Raw genomic sequence first — 21,497 nt, forward strand, 5'->3', positions numbered from 1 at the left:
CCAAGACAAATTCCTTGTATGTGTAAGCATACTTGGCAATAAAGCCAAGTATGCTTGGCATTCTGGGGAGATAGGGGAAATGGGGCAGTGAGCATGAGGGAAATTCATTAGAAGAAGAAGAGGGAGAGTAAATCTGGCCAATGCTAACTTGCTGAACTCCAAGCAGGAGAGATGGCCGAGAAACAGCCCAAGAGAAAAAGGTCAGATGAATATAAAATGAAAAAGAAGGGGTATGATCAGGCAAGGGCTAGGAGCCACGTAAACATAGGAGAGGCTTTCCAATGGTGGACAGTCCTGCGAGAGCTCAAAGGCCTGAAAATGGATGCAGAGGTTGCTCTGTTTCTGCTTGATAGGTGGGTAGCATAAGTTTTGCTATGTTTCACAGAACCCAGATATGCTGTTGTTGTGCTGTTATCTATAGCAGGAGAGTTGTGAGTGTTGCTGTCTGGAGCTGGTGTGCTGTTTCTGGGAAACCATCTTCTCCTCTCTGCATGTTATCTTTGCAACAGCAACTGTAGCAAACAGTTTAGCTAACATTATTTACATTCCTTGCTGTGTTGTTGTTTGCTCTATATCATGGTATTTGTCCGTACAATGTTTGTAAAGGTTTTTATAGCCACAACGTGCATGAATTTTCTGAAGGAGTACTGAAGGGAGGGGTGTGTTTGTTTGGCTGTTGAGTTCAAATATCAACAGTCTTTCTCAGGAATCACTTACTCCACCTTTAATTCTTTTAATATTCCCCAAATCAATCGTTAATTCCCCTTTTGAGCTAAATTACTTGCATATAAAGTGTGAGCGGATACAACGAGGCTGTCGTATTAACATATTTAATGGTGGTGAATTTTAGTCAGATTTATAATATGCTCGTTTGCATATATTTCCCTACATTATTTTGGTGGTCGAATGCGGCCAATATTCTTAAACTAATTATTTACATATAATCCTACATATTATTGATGGAGAAAAACTGATGTTATTTATCATATGACACAGTCATTCTTTTCTATGAATCTGGGTAACAGATCTGAAACAGAACAGAGAAGGCTACTCTACAGTGTCGCGTGTGTGACGTATTTATTGTGCGCCGTTTTGTTGTTGTTATGACAATGAAGCTAGAGCTCATATTTGCCTCCCTTTTGTCATTGAAAGGGTTATTGCTGCATTCAGCACTCACAAAAAAGCACAGGAATAGAATTTAACACTCTGATGAAACAAACCCAGACATAATTTATGGAATACATTTCCAGTTAAAGTAAAAACTCCAAGAAAGGAGCTTAAAATTTCCCCCTGCCAGGATGAAGAAATCTCCTGTACTGTGGTAAGTGTACAGAGATGAGCGATGTCCCTCTACCTCTTCCTAAATGGCCTTATTTTATAGCTAGATTGATGACATTGAGATGTTCCAGTACATTCAACTAGTCTATCTTAACTGTCTGTGGTTTAATCATTGGAGTAGTGACGTTCGCATTTTTGTGCCTGCTCACTGACCAAATTTGACAAATAACTCGTGTAACAATGTGCATCATTGTCCGAATGTAATTTTGAACAGGAATGTAAATTCTTTATCACGCTAGAGATTTACAGTAAAACTTTGTACCGGCAGAAGGAAACCCTGCTTGATAAGTGTGTGTCCAGAGAAACTGGCACAATAATTTAAGAATTGCTCATTTAAACAGCCACAGTCAACCTGCCCTTTTAAATGGATATTAATCTCACTTAGAGTGAATTGAAATTGTAAGAGCCACCCCGTAAATCATTTACATATGGCATCTGTTACTTGTGCATTGTTTTAAAGTTTCATTTTAAATTAATTAAAATTGTTTGTTACTTGTGCACTGCTTAAGAATTACTCTGAATGAACTAGAGTTATAAACGTGTCACACCGTAAACAGGATACTTGTGTAGTCTGTCATTTGTGAACTAAGATTCTCTTTGAATGCATTATAATTACAAGTGCCACATTAAAATTAGCTGAACGTGACGTCTGTTATTTGTGCATTGTTGAACGTGCTGATGCTGACTGTGTTCGCAGTTATCATAAGTGCTTGTTGCAAACAGTGTTGATGTTGGTTGCCATGACAACAGGTCATCACGAGAAGTCCTAGGAGACTCTTCCGGTGCAACTCCGTACTGCGCATACGCAACCTGCCGACACCATATTGTAAACAAAGAATCCAGTGTAGCTTAGCTAACTCCAGTTAGCGGTCTTACATTGAAAGTCTGTGTTAAAGCCATAGCATCACAAGCTAGTGGTTTACATCCCATGGCTTGTTACAATTAAATATAACTTGTGCTTTGGGCAGTGTTGAAGTGAATTAACCGCTTAACACATATCAAAACCTTAAGCTTAACACACATCTTTCTTTGCATGTTTATTCAATTTTTCTCCCTCTCCATCTCATTAAACTAATGCTGTCTCTCAATGATCGATTGAGATACGTTTAAATTTAGTTGAATTGGGGAGTCAATTAAAATGGAAAATTTATTTCCCTTTCCTTTGTTTTTGTTTTGTTTTATTTGTTTTTATTGTCACCTTTACTCTTTCTTCTCAACCTACCTTAGAAAATAATAGGTCTGAAGCAGTGTAAGTTTATAGAAAATGTATTACTATCTATTATTCCCATTATTACCTACAACCCCTCACTTTCCAGATTTATTTTATTTCACTTATTGGTTGTTTTAGTTTTATTTCTCCTTTTCCCTTTTTGTTTGGTTAACATTGAGGTGATCTGTCTCCCACAGTGTATACCCACTTGAGAATTCAAGCCTCCAAGCTCCACTTTATAAGACTTTCTCCACTTCCCCACTGTGGATTTTAAATGGAAAAAATCTCTCCAAATAAAATTTTCCTTTAACACAATTTCTGTCAACGAGCAACAAGTCTCGGTCAGAATTCTTAATGTTGCAATTAAGGTGGCATGGCAGCTCAGTGGTTAGCACTGTCACCTCACAGCAAGAAGGTCCTGGGTTTGAGTCCCGGGTTCAAGTCCTGGTTCAACTGGGCCTTTCTGTCACAGTTCTGGTGAATTTGCTATGTTGTTTTATTTGTTTTGACAGTTTCTCTCCCTCATGTCTCGTAGGCACGGCCAGCATGCATGATTGGCATTTCCATGGAAACACTGATTGTTCCCGGGGGAATGCTGATCATGCCACTGATTAGCATGCCGAGCAACACCTGTTCTCCTCTAATTCACTCCCTTCTTAAGCCCTTCGTTTTCTTAGCATCTTTGCTAGATTGTTCTTTGATGTTGAGTAACTAACCTCACTCTCTCTGCCTAGTTGGTGCTGTCTTGTGTATCTGTTGGTTGCCCGTGTGTCGGGTGTGTGGTTGCCTTCCAGTTTTGCTGCGAATCAGCTGGTCTTCCATGGAGGATACCTCGTCTCTGCCTATGTGTCGGGAGTAAGATTGGCCATTTCAGCTGTGGGTTGTTCTGCACTTCACTAAGCTTCAACGGAGGATTCTACAAATCTATTCCTGACTTCCACAATGCACACATCATCCTACAAACACACTCTTCATGGACTGCCCCTTGCACGGCCACGGCACGCATGCTTATTGGAGACCGCTTCCCACTGCTGCAGCCGGTGCTAGGATCTTCAACATTCCACAACTCAGTGACTGCTCATATTAGAGGTTAATAAATCCTTTGAACTGTTCCTCTGCTCTTGGGTCTGTTTGGCTTGCTATCGTTCATCACAAAACAATCTAGCCAAGGTATGGACCCAGCGGAGGAATCCACTCTTTGCTCCACCCTCTCTCAGCAGGGAGCTATGCTGAGATGTCAGCAGGATCAAATCTCTGCTTCAACCGGGCTCTGGAGATGATGGCTTCGCAGCTTACTGAGCTCACCACTATTGTGCAGCAGCTCCGCCTATCTCCTGATGCTGGCCCCTCTCAGGAAGCTTCCTTACCTGCTCCGGTGGTTCCCCTGGTTCCTGGATGCTTTGAAGCCCACATTTCCCCTCTAGCCCCATATCCAGGTAAGGCTGAATCCTGTGGCGCATTCCTTTCTCAGTGTTCCCTGTCCTTCACGTTACAGCCCTTCACTTTCACATTGGATACAATGAAGGTGGCTTGTGTAATTCTGCTCCTCACCGGAAGGGCTGGCGAATGGGGCACTGCCATGTGGGACAACAGACATCCCTGCTGTGCTTCCTACCATGCCTTTACCACAGAGCTCCGACGAGTGTTTGATCGCTCGGCTCAAGGTCGGGAGGCGGCGAGGGTCTTATATGGACCTTCTCAAGGAGATCGACAAGTCTCAGATTATGCAATTGAATTTCGCACCCTAGCTGCTTCTTGTGAGTGGAATGACCACGCTATGTAGGATCAATTTCTGCATGGTCTTTTCGATGACATTCTGGATTAGATTTACTCTTTGGATTTGCCTCCGCACTTCAATGACTTGGTGGATCTGACTATCTGAGTCGATCAACTCCTGACACCATCGCCTTTGTTGATGCCGCTTTCCACCTACCCTGGTGGCTGATCCTCCTACTCTGTCTTCTTCTTCAGCCAACTCACCAGTATTATGGTCCTACACTGAGCCGATGCAAGTCGCTAGAACCCAAATTTCACATAGGGAGAAACAGCAACATCTCATTATGGACTATGTTTTTATTGTGCTTGTTCTGATCATCTCTCTGCTTCCTGTCTGGTAAATTACATCACTTGTCAGTAGGAAAGGGGTTACTAGTGAGCGCTACATCATTGAACAAAATACCTGGACTTCGGACACTGCTCCCAGCCCAGCAGCAGTTTGGATCTGCCTGTCACACGGTTTCTGCCTTGGTTGATTCCGGAGCTGAAGGGAACTTTATGGATTTCGAATTGGCTTCTAAATAGCGACTTCCTATGGTCCAGTTGGATAAACCCATCATGGCCCACACCCTAAGGGGCACACCGCTGTCTGTCATAACTCAATCCACAAAGCCGGTCACCTTCGTCTCTGGGAATCATATGGAGCAGTTGTCCTATTTGATCCAATCTCCATCAGCACTGTTAGTGTTGGGGCATCCTTGGTTAGTAACGCACAACACACACATAGACTGTTCAACCAACACTGTTCTTGCTTGGAGTCCTTATTGTTTGTCACACTGTCTTAACTCTGCTCTCTCCCCTGTCCAGTGTTGTGTTTCATTGCAGGATTAACCGGCGGACTTATCCGGAGTACCGTTGACATACCATGACTTGAGGATGGTGTTCAGCCGGTCCCGCGCCATGACCCTTCCTCCTCATCGCCCATATGACTGTGCGATTGAACTGCTTCCTAGCACCTCACTGCCTCAGGGATGGATGTATTTGCTCTAGGCTCCTGAGAGGGAGGCCATGAATAGGTATATCAATGATTATCTGGTAGGCGGTCTCATCCGCCCTTCCTCGTCACCAGCAGGGGTGAGGTTCTTCTTTGTGGAGAAGAAGGCTGGCTCACTTAGACCCTGTATAGATTATCGGGGGCTGAATGACATCATGGTGAAGAATCATTATCCTTTGCCGTTGATGTCCTCAGCCTTCGAACTCTTATAGTTTTACGAAGTTGGACTTACGCAACTCTTATCACCTTGTCCGGATTAGGAAGAGGGATGAGTGGAAGATGGCTTTTAACACCTATAGGGGGCACTTTGAATACTTGGTTATGCCTTTCGGATTGATCAACGCCCCCGCCGTCTTCCAGGGGTTCATGAATGACATGCTTAGAGACATGGTCAATCATTTTGTTTGTCAATCTTAATGATATTCTGATCTTCTCCTAGAATTTCCAGGACCATATGCAGCACATCAGGCAGGTGCTTCAGTGACTGCTAGAGAATCATCTGTTTGTCAAGGTGGAGAAGTGCGTTTTTCATGCACAGTCGGTTCCGTTCCTGGGGTTCATCGTTTCATCCGAGGTAGTGCGCACGGACACGGCTAAGGTTAGAGCCATTTCCGATTGGCCAACCCCAGATTCTCGCAAGGCATTGCAGAGGTTTCTGGGATTTATAAGGAACTACTGTCAACTCACCACACCTCTGATGGACCTCATCTCCACATGCACTGACTTTTGTTGGTCCCCACGTGCTGAGGCCACGTTTTCTAAATTAAAGGAGCGGTTTTCTACCACACCCATTCTCGTAACTCCCGACCCTGAAAGTCAGTTTGTGGTGGAGGTGGATGGGTCTGAGGTTGGTGTCGGAGCAGTCCTGTCTCAGTGCTCTCCCTCGGATGGAAAGATGCTTAACACCAGCTGAACATAATTATTCTACCTGCCACTCGCGTGGTGGGCATGATATCCTGGGAGGTGGAAGCTAAATTCCACGCTGCGCTATGAAACACCACACCCCCCGCTACGTGCCCAGCAGGTTGTTATTAGTTCCACGATCTTATTCTGGTGGCCATCACTAGCACAGGACGTATGTTGATTCGTAGCCGCTTGACCCATTTGTGCGACAAATAAGATGACCTGTGATCCCCCAGCCGAGCTCCTCCAACCACTGCCTTTCCCTTCGAGACCCTGGTCACCCATAGTCATGGATTTTGTAACTGGTCTTCCCCCCTCCCATGGCAACACAGTCAATTTGAATGTAGTGGACCAGTTCTCGAAGGAGGCTCATTTCATTCCTCTCCCCAAATTACCTTCAGTGAGGTAAGAGAAATTAGAGGGTTTGTGGAAATTTGTCCTTTCATTCTGATTGCCATTGGGCAATTAATTGCTGCGATGGATCATACTCAGTTTGTGTACTGCTGTAAGCCCTCAGGATTATACGCCAATGGACATTTTCACTTTTCAAGGCTTTTCCGAGGTAATCCTGGAAGGATCCCTTTTAATGGGCAAATAGACCAAGATTAGGGGTGATGTCGAGCTGCGGGTGGTCTCACAGCTGACCACTGAGACCTCCAGAGTCCCAGGGAACCACTATTTGTCCCCTAATTGGTACCAGACATGCGACCATGCAAATTTTGTCTCCGTTGGAGCTCACGGAGTGAAGTTAGAGCATATCCCATGTACAATTTATCCAATTCATTTTAATAGCGTGTCCATGGACACGACTCAGAAAAGTCCAAACGACTCAGATTTGAAATCTATAGATTCTCAGGGGCCCCTTAGATAGTGTGAAAAGTTTGAAATCTGAATGACTTTGTTAAGTGCTTAATTGGCTGTCTTGTGAATGAAAAGTGACAGTAATTTTTCTAGAATATTTTTCTTGATTCTTTTTACAGTACTTCCCAATCTCTGAGGGACATGGCTTTTTAATATGTTGTTTCTGAGGGCCCAGTGATGAAGCATTCGAAACCCAAAGCATTCGAATATGATCTTAGCACCAAATTTAACCCCGTCCATGAAACTGGTAAAGAATTGCATTGGTTTAATGGGCAAGTGGGACATCTAAAAAAGGGGGTTCCAAAGGCCACAGGACCTTGAAACTTGAGATCCTCTACCATCAGGGGGCCCCGAGTCAGGCCCTAGAATTTGGAGGCCCTGGGTGCTTGCTAAGTATTAAAGCCTCTGATGAATATACTGCTGCACACGGGCCTACAAGTCAGCCTGTCTCATTGATTCCTTTAACAGGCAGAGAGATCTGTTGAAAATAATGAAAAATACTTTTTTGCATCCTAGGCCTAAGTCCTCTCAGTATGTCGATAATGGGCACTCGACTTGTCACTATGTGAAATTTGGGGTCCGTAGGACCTCACCAAGTGATGCTAGAGTGAATCCCATGTACAATTTATACCATTCATTTTCTCTAGCGGCTTGGTGGACAACACTCAGAAAGCTCCAAATGACTCCTATAGTATATTTTCATTTAATCATTCAGTTAGTCCATTTTGATAATTGAATTAACATGTATGCAATATGCAATGATCTAAAAATGACAATGTGTAATCAATGTACTATGATAAACTGCAGTATGATTGTTATTCAATATGTAATCATTCTTTTATTGATTTAATTATTATTTACTCAGTTTGATAATCCAGATGCAGAACAATGGAAAAATACAGCTTAGTCTCTCTCTGTGTCTCCTTGTAAAGGCCTTTTCTGTGAATGCTTTTAATAGAACAGAGTCAGACAATGCATGATTGATGCAGACAATATGTGGAATTGGGAGTATTGTGATGAATCTGGCTGCATGCGTCAAGAGGAATAGGGAGTATTGGGGTGAATCAAGATGCATGCGTTAAGAGGAAGTCTCAAGGATAAAAAAAAAAAAAAAAAAAAAAAAAACACCACCTGTGGCAGCACACACACACACACACACTTATCCATCTCACTGGGATGTGTTGTGTGTGACCAATAAACTTAAATTTGTATTTTATTTTTTATTTAGTAGTTTATTTGACAGGGACAATGGACAGTCGATGACTGCCCCAGAATTAGCTACAGAGCTAAATTTCATCTGTAGTCCCTGGGCAGAAAAAAAATAATTACAAAAGCATCATTAAAATATTAGTCAATAGTCAGCAGACAAAAACATAACACTCAAAGTAAAAATACAGTACTAATAACTATAATAAGTAACATTACATGATTAAATACATGAGCTACTAAATGAAAAACTGCTCAAAATTATGATTACAAATTACCAGATTACAAAAAATTAAATGTTACATATTTTCTGATTGTCTTGTGTTTTCCAAGCGCAATGACACAAATTCTTTCAAAGGTGGGTGAGCAAGGTTGTTAATAATTTGTACATTAGGCAACAAATATTAAAATTAACAAAATTATCAAAATTAAACAAATTATACTTCATAAGGTCTAAGGGTAGTTTTTCCTGCTTGTGACCACGATGTGATACAGTAAGATAAATGAGAAAAAATTATCGAATGTAAAAATACTTTAGCAGCATCTATTGAAAGTTGATTCCGTATAAATTTAAAATTTCTTATGTTAAATGTAACTGCATAAACTACTTTTTAAATATGCTTTTCAAATGTCAAATGTGAATCTAAAATAATTCCAAGGTATTTAAAATCTGACACAATTTGGAATTTTTCACTATTAACTAAAATATCGGGTTGGACTTCTACCTTTTTTTTTTGTTAGTAAAAAACATACATGCTGTTTTCTGACCGTTTAAAGTAAGACAGCACTGTGTAAGCCAATAAAAAATTTTTGTCATTGCTGATGAAACTATGTTTCAATCCGAGTGCACTGTTTTCTCGTAGTCAAATACAATTCAATCCATTTTATTGCATCAGCTGACAGATTAAAGAGTGATAGTTTAGATAAAAGTATATTATGGTTCAGCATGTCAAATGCCTTACATAGATCAAGGAACACGGCACCTACAACTCCACCCCTTTCTAATTTTAACCTTACTTGCTCAATAAAATAACAAACAGCAGATTCCGTTGAATGATGTTTGTGAAACCCGAATTGCATGGGAAACAATGAATTGGTTTGTATACTAAGAAAATTAGTAAGTTGCTCTGTTACTGTCTTTTCTACTATCTTGAAAACTACTGATAAGTTTGAAATAGGCCTATAGTTGAAAACATTGGTTGGTTTACCGTCCTTGAAAACTGGGGTGATTACCACATTTTCCAGCAATTTGGAAATATACATTGTTTGATTGAGAGATTTACAAGATGGGTGATAGGAGCTAAAAATATATCTTTATTATTTTTCAAAAAACTACAGTCTAAGCCATCAATGTCTTTGGCATTAGAGTTTTTAAAGGATCTTATGGTGTTATAAACTGTATTAACAGTGACTGTTGTTAAGTGAAATACAGGATGTGCCGGGTTGGGAAGTGTAATTTGTTTAATTCTCATTCTGAAGTTATCAGACAAACTTTGAACTGAGTCAGCAAAATAGTTATTAAATAAGTATGCAATTTGCAATATGATTTATCAGTTATTCTTGCTTGAAAATTTAATTCTAGGTGTCTATTACCTAATGTGAAATCTTTCTTTGTCCATTGATTAATGGTTTACCATAATATGTTACTATTACCTTTAGCATAATTTAAAATATTAATAAAAAATTGTGCCTTGGCTTGCCTTAATGCCTTAACTATGTTATTTCATAGGTTATTAAAAACAAGACAGTCCAGTCGTAATCCAGATTTTAAAGCTGATTTTAATGCAAAATCTCGCTTTTTCATAAGACTCCATATCTGTTCATGCATCCAAGGTAGATTGTTCTTTCTAACTTGTTTTACACATTTACTCTTTATGTGCAATTTCTAAATTATCATTAGATAAGAGTGGGGCCCAGTCAATTTGTCTGAGCTCTTCTTTTAACACACTCATGTCTTTTTTTTTTTTTTTTTTGGTATTCTGTAAAAGTATTTCTGCTTATTAGTATGATAAATAAACCTATTTTTAGTTTTCTAGAGATGAGTGCCATATTATGATCTAATAGGCCTGTCAAAAGGTTAAAAGTTTTTATAATTCTGTCTGATTTATTAGTGAAAATTAGGTCTATTAAAGTTTGTGAAGTAGCAGTAATCCGTGTTGGACCCTCAACTAATTGAGTGAAATCATATGATTGAGTTATTTCTTTCAGTGCCCTTCTTGTCTTTCTGTCAGACCAATTAAGGTTGAAATCGCCAAGAACAATGCACTCTTTGCTTGTGTCAACTTCTTTAAGCAAATTTCTCAAATTGTCATAAAATGGAATATCAGATGTGAGGGGGTCTATAAACTCCCACAACAATGAAGGACATTTGCAAAGATATGGTAATAGCTACAGCAATACATTCAATTTTCTTTGAGCATTCTAGATGAATTTGCTTGCTTTTAAGATGATCTTTCACATAAATAAGAAGCCCACCACCAATGCCATTTTTCCTGTCTTGCCTGAAATTATTATAACCAGACATTGCAAGTGCAGAGATAGGAGATGATTTGGTCAACCATGTTTCAGATAAACACAGAAAATCCAGATTTGAGTCCATAAGCAGTTTTTCAAGTTGTTCATGTTTTGATGTTGCACTTCGGATGATGTAAATGTCCTCCAAATATCCCCTTTGGTTTAGCACCTCGGTCCCAAATCACTTTAGAATGGTTCACGTTTTGAAATAGTGCGGTTTGCAGTGCTTCTCCACAACTGATACTCGGAGACTATAGTCACTCAGCAACGGTACTCCAGGAAGCTATCTAACACACACAGGCAAATTACCTCGATTGTAGTTTGTCTTGGCTTGATCACTGCAATCCACTGATGGTTGCAAAGCAACTCCAAATGTAACATTTGATCCAGATGAAGTACATTGAATATCTCCAACGCACAAGGTGCCCAGACCTGGATTAAGTGGGATATCTCCAGCAAGGAGTTGTGTCGTCAGGTAAAGTAGGAACTTTCATTGAGGCCGTCACAATCTTTCACGTGTTGAACATTTTGTGTAGTTAGTATTGTTGCTTTTCCATTTTTTAAATCAACGGAATTCAAGGTAAGCTGACTCAGTGCATTGAGGTGACCCGGTGGTTGAAGCTCATTGTCACACACATTGCGATGTGTAATGCTGCAGCATTGTACCGACAGACAGAGAAGGGCAAACATATAGCCAAGTAGTGTTTTCTGTTTAAAGATAACCTATTATGGCTTATAAATGTGCCTAATTTTGTTTTAAAGGTCTCATACAATATATTTACATGCATCCAAGGTCAAAAAACAATTTAATTTACTCATAATTTAAATTGCAGCATTACCTTTTTTTCTCAGTGTCAAAAATGACTCGTTCAATGATCCGTTCTAAAGGATTCATTCTAAACTCCTCCTTTCCACCACCACCCGGAGGGGCGGGGTTGTCCACAGACCCACTATCTGCCCCCTAACCAACTATTTTGCCCATATTGACCAATGAGACCCCTGGACCACCCGGAGGGGGCGGGGCTGTCCACATACCCACTATCTGCCCCCTAACCAACTATTTTGCCAAAGTTGACCAATGAGACCCCCGGACCACCCGGAGGAGGTGGGACTGTCCACAGACCAACTATCTACCCCCTAACCAACTATTTTGTCCAATTTAACCAATGATACCCCTGGACCACCCGGACAGGGTGGGGCTGTCCACAGACCCACTGTCTGCCCCCTAAACAACTATTTTGCCCACTTTGAACCGAAAGACCTAGGTCTGTTAACCACCAACATAATAAATGTCCATTTCCAATTTATTGTATTGGTCTATTACCCCTGTGTCCTCCAACATACTAAATGTCCATTTCCAATTTATTGCATAGGTCTCTTTAGCCTGTGTCCACCAACATACTAAATGTCCATTTCCAATTTATTGCATAGGTCTCCTTGCCCTGTGTCCACCAACATACTAAATGTCCATTTCCAATTTATTGCATAGCTCTCTTTACCCCTGTGTCCACCAACATACTAAATGTCAATTTCCAATTTATTGTATTGGTCTATTACCCATGTGTCCACCAACATACTAAATGTCCATTTCCAATTTATTGCATTGGTCTATTACCCCTGTGTCTACCAACATACTAAATGCCCATTTCCAATGTATTGCATACCAACATACTAAATGTCCATTTCCAATTTATTGTATTGGTCTATTACCCCTGTGTCCATCAACAGACTAAATGTCCATTTCCAATTTATTGAATACCAACATACTAAATGTCCATTTCCAATTTATTGTACAGGTCTATTAACCCTAAATGTCCATTTCCAATTTATTGTATTGGTCTATTACCCCTGTGTACACCAACATACTATATGTCAATTTCCAATTTATTGCATAGGTCTCTTTACCCTGTGTCCACCAATATACTAAATGTCCATTTCAAATTTATTGTATTGGTCTATTACCCCTGTGTCCACCAACATACTAAATGTCCATTTCCAATTTATTGTATAGGTGTATTAATCCTAAATGTCCATTTACAATTTATTGTACAGGTGTATTAACCCTAAATGTCCATTTACAATTTATTATACAGGTGTATTACCCCTGTGTCCACCAACATACTAAATGTCCATTTACTATTTATTGTATAGGTGTATAAACCCTTAATGTCCATTTACAATTTATTGTACAGGTGTATTACCCCTGTGTCCACCAACATACTAAATGTCCATTTACAATTTATTGTACTGGTCTTTTGCCCCTGTTTCTACCAACATACTAAATGTCCATTTCCAATTTATTGTATTGGTCTATTACCCCTGTGTCCACCAACATACTAAATGTCCATTTACAATTTATTGTACATGTGTATTAACCCTAAATGTCCATTTACAATTTATTGTACAGGTGTATTACCCCTGTGTCCAACAACATACTAAATGTCCATTTACAATTTATTGTATAAGTGTATTATCTCTGTTTCCACCAACATACTAAATGTCAATTTCCAATTTATTGTATTGGTCTGTTACCCCTGTGTCCACCAACATACTAAATGTCAATTTCCAATTTATTGTATTGCTCTATTACCCCTGTGTCCACCAACATACTAAATGTCAATTTCCAGCTTATTGCATAGGTCTCTTTACCCTGTGTCCACCAATATACTAAATGTCCATTTCAAATTTATTGTATTGGTCTATTACCCCTGTGTCTACCAACATACTAAATGTCCATTTACAATTTATTGTATAGGTGTATTAATCCTAAATGTCCATTTACAATTTATTGTACAGTTGTATTAACCCTAAATGTCCATTTACAATGTAATTGTCTTAAAGGAGAAGCAGCACCAAACAGGAACAGTAACAGTATTACCCCTGTGTCAACCAACATCCTAAATGTCCATTTACAATTTATTGTATAGGTGTATTACCCCTGTTTCCACCAACATACTAAATTTCCATTTCCAATTTATTGTATTGGTCTATTACCCCTGTGTTCACCAACATACTCAATGTCCATTTACAATTTATTGTATAGGTGTATTAACCCTAAATGTCCATTTACAATTTATTGTACAGGTGTATTAACCCTAAATGTCCATTTACAATGTAATTGTCTTAAAGGAGAAGCAGCACCAAACAGGAACAGTAACAGTATTACCCCTGTGTCAACCAACATCCTAAATGTCCATTTACAATTTATTGTATAGGTGTATTACCCCTGTTTCCACCAACATACTAAATTTCCATTTCCAATTTATTGTATTGGTCTATTACCCCTGTGTTCACCAACATACTCAATGTCCATTTCCAATTTATTGTATGGACCTGCTAATGTCCACCAACATTACAATGTAAAGTATACAGAAAAATACTAATATCATACTGAGATAGATAGAAAAGACAGACAGACAGACAGACAGACAGACAGATAGATAGATAGATAGATAGTGGACATATTGAGAATTGCACTGTACAAAATCACAGACAGTTTCAATTTTTGTGCAAAATTTCTGACTTTCTCCAATCTTCTTGAAATTCACACCATAGAAATAGGAGGCTGAGATTAGAACAGAAGTACAGGTTTCAGCTTCCTAAGTCTATCCAGAGCTGAGATCTGGTTATCTCACATACAATTGATCCCATTCACAGAAATTATGGTTTCGTAGACAGTGGCATTTTTATGTTTTGAAGGGTGCATGTTGTTCAGGGGGAGTCCTACACTCACCTAAATATGATATTTAATACATAAACTGATCCTGTAACTTATAAAACTAAAGTCCACCAACCACCTATTTCAGCCCTTTATATACAATAAAAATGGGATGGTACCACAGACAATTTATTTGAATGGCCTGAAATAATGACTTTGTGGACATCTCTTTATAATGTGAAGAAAACAGGAAATCACTAAATATCACACTTACGTGACTCTCTGACTCCCCCTGAACAACATAAGCCCTTCAAAACACTCAAATGTCACTGTCCACAAAACCATTATTTCTGTGAATGGGATAAATTGTGCGTGGGATGTTCAGATCTCAGCTCTGGATAGACTTAGGAAGCTGAAACCTGTGTTTCTGTACAGAATACACAATACAACATGTTTATGCATCTTACAACTCATAAATATGCATAATTTGCTTTAAAATGAAAATGTCCAAAAGCAATTTGTTCTATGGAGACTCAACACTAGTTTCGTGGACAATTCATTTTAAAGAATTTAAGTAACATTTTCATTACATTTTATTGATAAAATCCCCTTGTCAGCACTCAGAATACCAATACAACATGTTTATGCAACTTACAACTCATAAATATGCATAATTTGCTTAAAAAATTAAAGTGTCCAAAAGCAATTTGTTCTGTGGAGACTCAGTGCTCAATTACTAATCATTACCATCGTAATAGACTTGAATTTGGAGTACCATTGTAATAGAATTGAATTTGGAGTGCCATTGTAAAAGACTTTGGAGTAGGGGTATGGGACTCCAAATTCAAATATATACATACAATTGAGGTTGGAGTGGGGCAGTACAGTACACTTTATTATGTACATTTATTCAATACTACGCGACTCAATACTAGGTTTGTGGATAATTCATTTTAGTGACTTTAAGTATTATTTACATTAAATTGTATTGATAAAATCCCCTTGTCAGCACTCAGAATACACAATACAACACATTTATGCAACTTACAACTCATAAATATGCATAATTTGCTTAAAAAATGACTGTCCACGAACCATGCATTTGGCGCCATTTAAAAACATTGGATGTGGGCACTTCCCTTAAGATTCAGTGAAAAAACCCTTAAATCATATGCCAGGATCTTCAGGCGTCGAATATTCCTTCGTGGGGCCTTCAGATACAACATATTATAAACTCATGTCCCTCAGTGTTAGGCAAATACTGTAAAAAATATATTAATTTTAATTAATATAGTAATGTAGAAAAATATTCCTGAAAAATTATTGTCACATTACACTCACAGGTCAGCCAATAAAGCACTTAACCATGTCAAAAAGACTTCAAACTTTTCACACTGTCTAAGGGGCCACTGAGAAGAAAGACATTTAAAATTGGAGTCAGTTGGAGCATTCTGAGTGGTGTCCATGAAAGGATTACAGACATGAATTACATAAATTGTACGTGGGATGCACTCTAGCATTGCTCCGTGAGCTCCTAAGGACCCCAAATTTCACACAGTGACACATCGAGTGCCCCTTATCGACATACTAAGAGGACTAAGGCCTAGGGTGCAGAAAAGTATTTTTCATTATTTTCAATATAACTCTCTGGCTGCCATAGGATTCAATGAGACAGGCTGACTTGTAGGCCCGTGTGCAACAGTATATTCATCAGAAAAGTATTCCAGAAAAATAACTGTCACTTTTCATGCACAAGTCAGCCAATTAAGCACTTAACAAAGTCATTCGGACTTGAAACCTTGCACACTGTCTAAGAGGCCCCTGATAAGCTACAGATTTCAAATTGAAGTCATTTGGACCTTTCTGAGTCCTGTCCATGGACCCGCTGTGAAAATGAATGGTATAAATTGTATGTGGGATGCACTTTAGCATCACTTCGTGAGGTCCTACGGACCCCACATTTCATACGATGACACACCGAGGGCCCCTTATTGACATATTAAGAGGACTAAGGCCTAGGGTGCAGAATAGTATTTTTCATAATTTTCAACAGAACTCTCTGCCTGCCATAGGATTCAATGAGACAGGCTGACTTGTAGGTCTGTGTGCAACAGTATATTCATCAGAGGCTTTAATACTTAGCAGGCACCCAGGGCCTCCAAAATTCTAAGACCTGACTCGGGGGCCCCTGACAATTGAGGATCTCAAATTTCAAGGTCCTGCGACCCTCCGAACCCTCTTTTCGAGACATCCCACTTGCCCATTGAATCAATATAATTACACAACAGTTTAATGGACGACCTTAAAATTGGTGCAAAGACCTGGGGGCTTTGAATGCTTCATCGTTGGGCCCTCAGAAACAACATATTAAAAAGCCTTGTTCCTCAGTGACTGGGAAGTACTTTAAAAAAAATCAAGAAAAATATTCCAGAAAAATAACTTTTCATTCACAGGTCAGCCAATTGAGCACTTATCGAAGTCATTCAGACTTTGCACACTGTCTAAAGACACCCTGATGATACACATATGTCAATTTTGAGTCGTTCGGAACTTTCAGAGCACCGTCCACCAAACCATTGTAGAAAATTAATTAAATAAATTGCAGATGAACATTTTCTCGAAAGCTCCCATGTCTCACAAATTTCACACGGTGGTAGCATGATGTCCCTCGAAAGACATATCGAGAGCACGAGGCTCTAGAAAAAAGGAAAAGTCTTTCAAGTCAGGGGGCCTCAGGGGTCATTTGGGAGAAATAGTCGGTTAGGGGACAAATAGTGTGTCCGTGGGACTCGGGGTGTGGCATGAGTGGCAGGGGGTCTCAGGGGTCATTTGGGAGAAATTGTTGGTTAGGGGACAAATAATGGTTTTGTGGGACTCTGGGGGTCTCAGTGGTCAGTTGGGAAACCACCTGCAGCTCGAAGTAGCACCCTATTTGCGTCCATTTGCCCATTAAAAGGGGACCCTCGAGCATTACCTCGGAAATGCCCCAAAAATTGAAAATGTCCATTCGGCGTATAATCTTGATGGCTAACGGTTGGTACACGAACCTGGTATCGTCCCTCAAGCAAATGATGCGCCCAGTGGCAAATGAAATGAATGGGCCAATTTCCAGGAACCCTCTAATTTCCCTTACTAATGACTCATTTCAGGTGTTCAGAAACAGTTCTTTCTTTTGGGAGAGAATAACTCCATTTGTCGTGCACTTTGAAACTTTTTTACATTCACAAACAGCTATATAACACACTACATGAAAGGTAATATTTGAAAAACCATAATAGGTGCTCTTTAAAGTTTATAGATACCAACTGATACTCTACCTTTCGAATTACCGACGAAGTTAGTGGAGACTGCTGCATGTTTATTGATCACATTAGACATGGAAAAAATGCCTTAATTTAGTCCCGTCTGCAGCTCCTGCCAGGCTGCCTCTCAGGTCCGCCATTTTTCATGAGTTACAATTGCATAAAATCTAGGAAAAAGGGAAAACATTTAATATACTAATCAAATTAATGCAGAAAGTAATGATTGTTAGTTAATATAAATATGTAACCATATTAAGTTATTACAGTGTTTTATGCATATAAAATAAAATAGTTATGCCTTTGCCACCACTGAAGTAAATTAAGCCAGGATGGCCTGTTAGAAGGAGTGATGACATAAATAACCGAGGCATAAGATTTCATTGGATGATATTATTGGATGATATCAGGGGTTAATTTTATTGGATGAAGAGGCCATCCTCAAAGAGAACATAAACTGTATAAAAAGGAATGTGCTAAAATGTAAATTCAGATGCTTCATGAACCATCTCGGCTTTGTTATTTTTATAATAAAGTCTAGTTTTGGAATCAGAAACTTTGCACCTCCGAGAAATCTTTGACTCGACTATTCTTCAACTGCTGGTGTGGGGAATCAGCCACGACACTCCACTTTGAAATCTATAGCTTCTCAGGGGCCCCTTAGACAGTGTGCAAAGTTTGAAGTCTGTGTGACCTTGTTAAGTGCTTTATTGGCTGATCTGTGAGTGTAATGTAACAATAATTTTTCATGAATATTATTCTTGATTTTCTTTACAGTACTTGCCTAACACTGAGGAACATGAGTTTTTAATATGTTGTATCTGAAGGCCCCATGAAGGAGTATTTGATGCCTGAAGTTGCTGGCATATGATTTAAGGGTTTATTCACTGAATCATACAGGAAGTGCCTGTGTGCAATGTATTTAAAGGTCACAAAATACACGGTTCATGGACAGGCATTTTTTAAGCAAATTACACATTTTTAACACTTGTAAGTTAGATAAATGTGTTTATTAGGGTGTGCTGAGTGTATAACATGTGATGCAATCAACAAAAGTCATCATAATTATAAAATATGACATCTGTATTAATTGTCCATGAACCTAGTATTGAGTCTCCATAGACTAAATTGCTTTTGGACACTTACATTTTTTAAGCAAATTACACGTTTATGAGTTGTAAATTACATAAATGTGTCCTGTAGAGTATGCTAAGTACTGTACTAGAGGTTCCACAGGTTTTTCCCCCTCAACATCTCTTCTTCATACAGAAAGGTCCCATGTACAATGTTTTTAAAGGGTGCCAAATACCTGGTTCGTAGACAGTCATTTTTAAGCAAATTATGCATGAGTTGTAAGTTGCATAAACAATGTATTCTGAGTGCTGACAAGGGGATTTTATCAATAAGATGTAATGTAAATGATAATTAAAGTCACTAAAATGAATTGTCCACGAACCTAGTATTGAGTCACCATACAATAAATTTCTTATAATAATTGCTTTCATTTTTTAAGCAAATTATGCATATTCATAAGTTGTAAGTTGCATAAACATGTTGTATTGTGTATTCTGAGTACTGACAAGGGGATTTTATCAATAAAATTTAATGTATTGAGTCACCATAGAATAAATTGCTTAAGGACACTTAAATTTCTAAGCAAATTACACGTTTATGAGTTGTAAGTTACATAAATGTGTTCTGTACAGTATGTTAAGTGCTGTACTACAGGTTCCAAAGGTAAATACTAATAAATAAAAAAGTGTATATTTTTCCCCCTCAACATCTCTTCTTCATACAGGAAGGTCCCACGTACAATTTTTTTTAAAGGGCGCCGAATACATGGTTCATGGACAGTCATTTTTTAAGCAAATTATGCATATTTGAATTATAAGTTGCATAAACATGTATCGTATATTCTGTAGGGCTTTACTAGTTGTTTAGATCAGTGTTATAATCAGAAATAATTAATAATTATTTCTTTAGATATTAATTAATATTTAAATTAATTAATTGAATCTAACTCATTAAAACCTCATATGGGTCTCCAGTAAATGTAGTGTGCTACATTTAGGAGCAGGTTTGTTTATTAGCAATAATTAATAATTATCAAAGATAATTATGAATTATTAAAATCAATAGAACATTGATGAGAATCGATGTTAGCTTTTTTTAATCCTTTAAATCAACAATTATCAAAGATAATCACTAATAATTAACATTGATGAAACATTAATTAAAATTAACACTAGCTTATTGATCATTCAAATTCAACAATCATCAAAGATAATTATCAATTATCAAAAATCAATAGAATATTAATAAGGATTAACATTGACGGGGCACCACCCTAGAATCAGGGACTAATAACCAGATAGTATAACAGTCTCAATATTAGATTGTTTTCTTAGGAAAATCGACATCCGAAGAATATCGATTTTTGGGAAAAAGAACAATGAATGAAGGCTTGAATCTGAGCACTGTCATCCCGTCAGCATGACACAGGTGTATGCAAAACAAACCAAAACACTTCTCTTTGTAATATAACAAAGTTTTTTTATGCAGTAATATCAATTAATAATTAATACAATGCAGTCAATAAACTTCCGACTTACAACTACAAACTAAACAGTGATATGATTAGATATGGAAACTAAAATAATCCTATAACACATGAGGGTGTGTGTGTGTGAGAGCGAGTGTGTGTGTGTGTGGTTAGTACGAGATAGAGAGAGAGAATAAAGTGACGGCCCCAAAGCCGGTTTTGCAATCATGGGAGAGGAAGCAGCTGTTAGTTTATCACTCAGAGATGCGGTGGACAGCTCGTAAACCATCCCGGTCTTTGATTCTTTAATGGATAAACTCAGTTTGCCGGTCTCACCCGCGATGTCGGAAATGCACAACAGTCCAATGTGGTTGGACCACAATACAGCAAATCAAATTCATGATAATTAATATCCTGAGTATTAATAATGAGTGGACATGGCGGTCTGTAAACTGTACAAGCAAAAACCTTGGTACACAAGAATAACACACTATAATATTCTATCTCTGCCCAGACGTAAACCTCTTACTTGAATCGCATGAGGATGCAGAATGTGTGTTCATCCGTCCTTTAACTCAGACTCGGTTCCTCGAGGCTCGGTTGATGACGGGAGGCCATTTCCTCGCTCTGTCGGCGGGCGGTATGGCTGCTGATTCTCGGCGGGCTGGCGGAGAAATTAGCGACGTCGACTTGATTGAAGATGGAAGAGAAATCTTTAATCTCTTCACTTCTGCAGGCAAATGGATGAAGATGCGGATTGCTTGGCAGTCTCCTTCGGATCTGTTAGAGTGTTCGGTGGAACACAGAGTAATCTCAACTCGTCCAGCGAGATGGAGATTGTATGACCACAGTTTCAATTCGGACGTTACTTCCTTGTGCCACGAGGCTGCACCTGAGAGCAGTGATGAGCTGCATCTACACACCGCGAGCAAAGTTGCTGGAAGCAAATCCCAGAAGCATTTCAGAGGTATTTCTACTCCTGATGATGTCATGGTTGAGGTGTGTTCTGTTGTGTGCATCATCCAATAGGAGTTGAGAGTTTGATCCTTTAGTGAGCAAGGCTTCATGGGATTTGTAGTCTGTTTTGGACTCCCTTTGTTTGATTTTGGTGCGATTTTTATCAGTATAATTTATGACCTGGTATGTGGGGGCCTGAGTTAGGTTTTACAACTGTGTTAGGCCTGCCTTTGTCTTCT

The sequence above is a fragment of the Myxocyprinus asiaticus genome, chromosome 12 (genome assembly GCF_019703515.2).
Source record: "Myxocyprinus asiaticus isolate MX2 ecotype Aquarium Trade chromosome 12, UBuf_Myxa_2, whole genome shotgun sequence".
NCBI lineage: Eukaryota > Metazoa > Chordata > Actinopteri > Cypriniformes > Catostomidae > Myxocyprinus > Myxocyprinus asiaticus.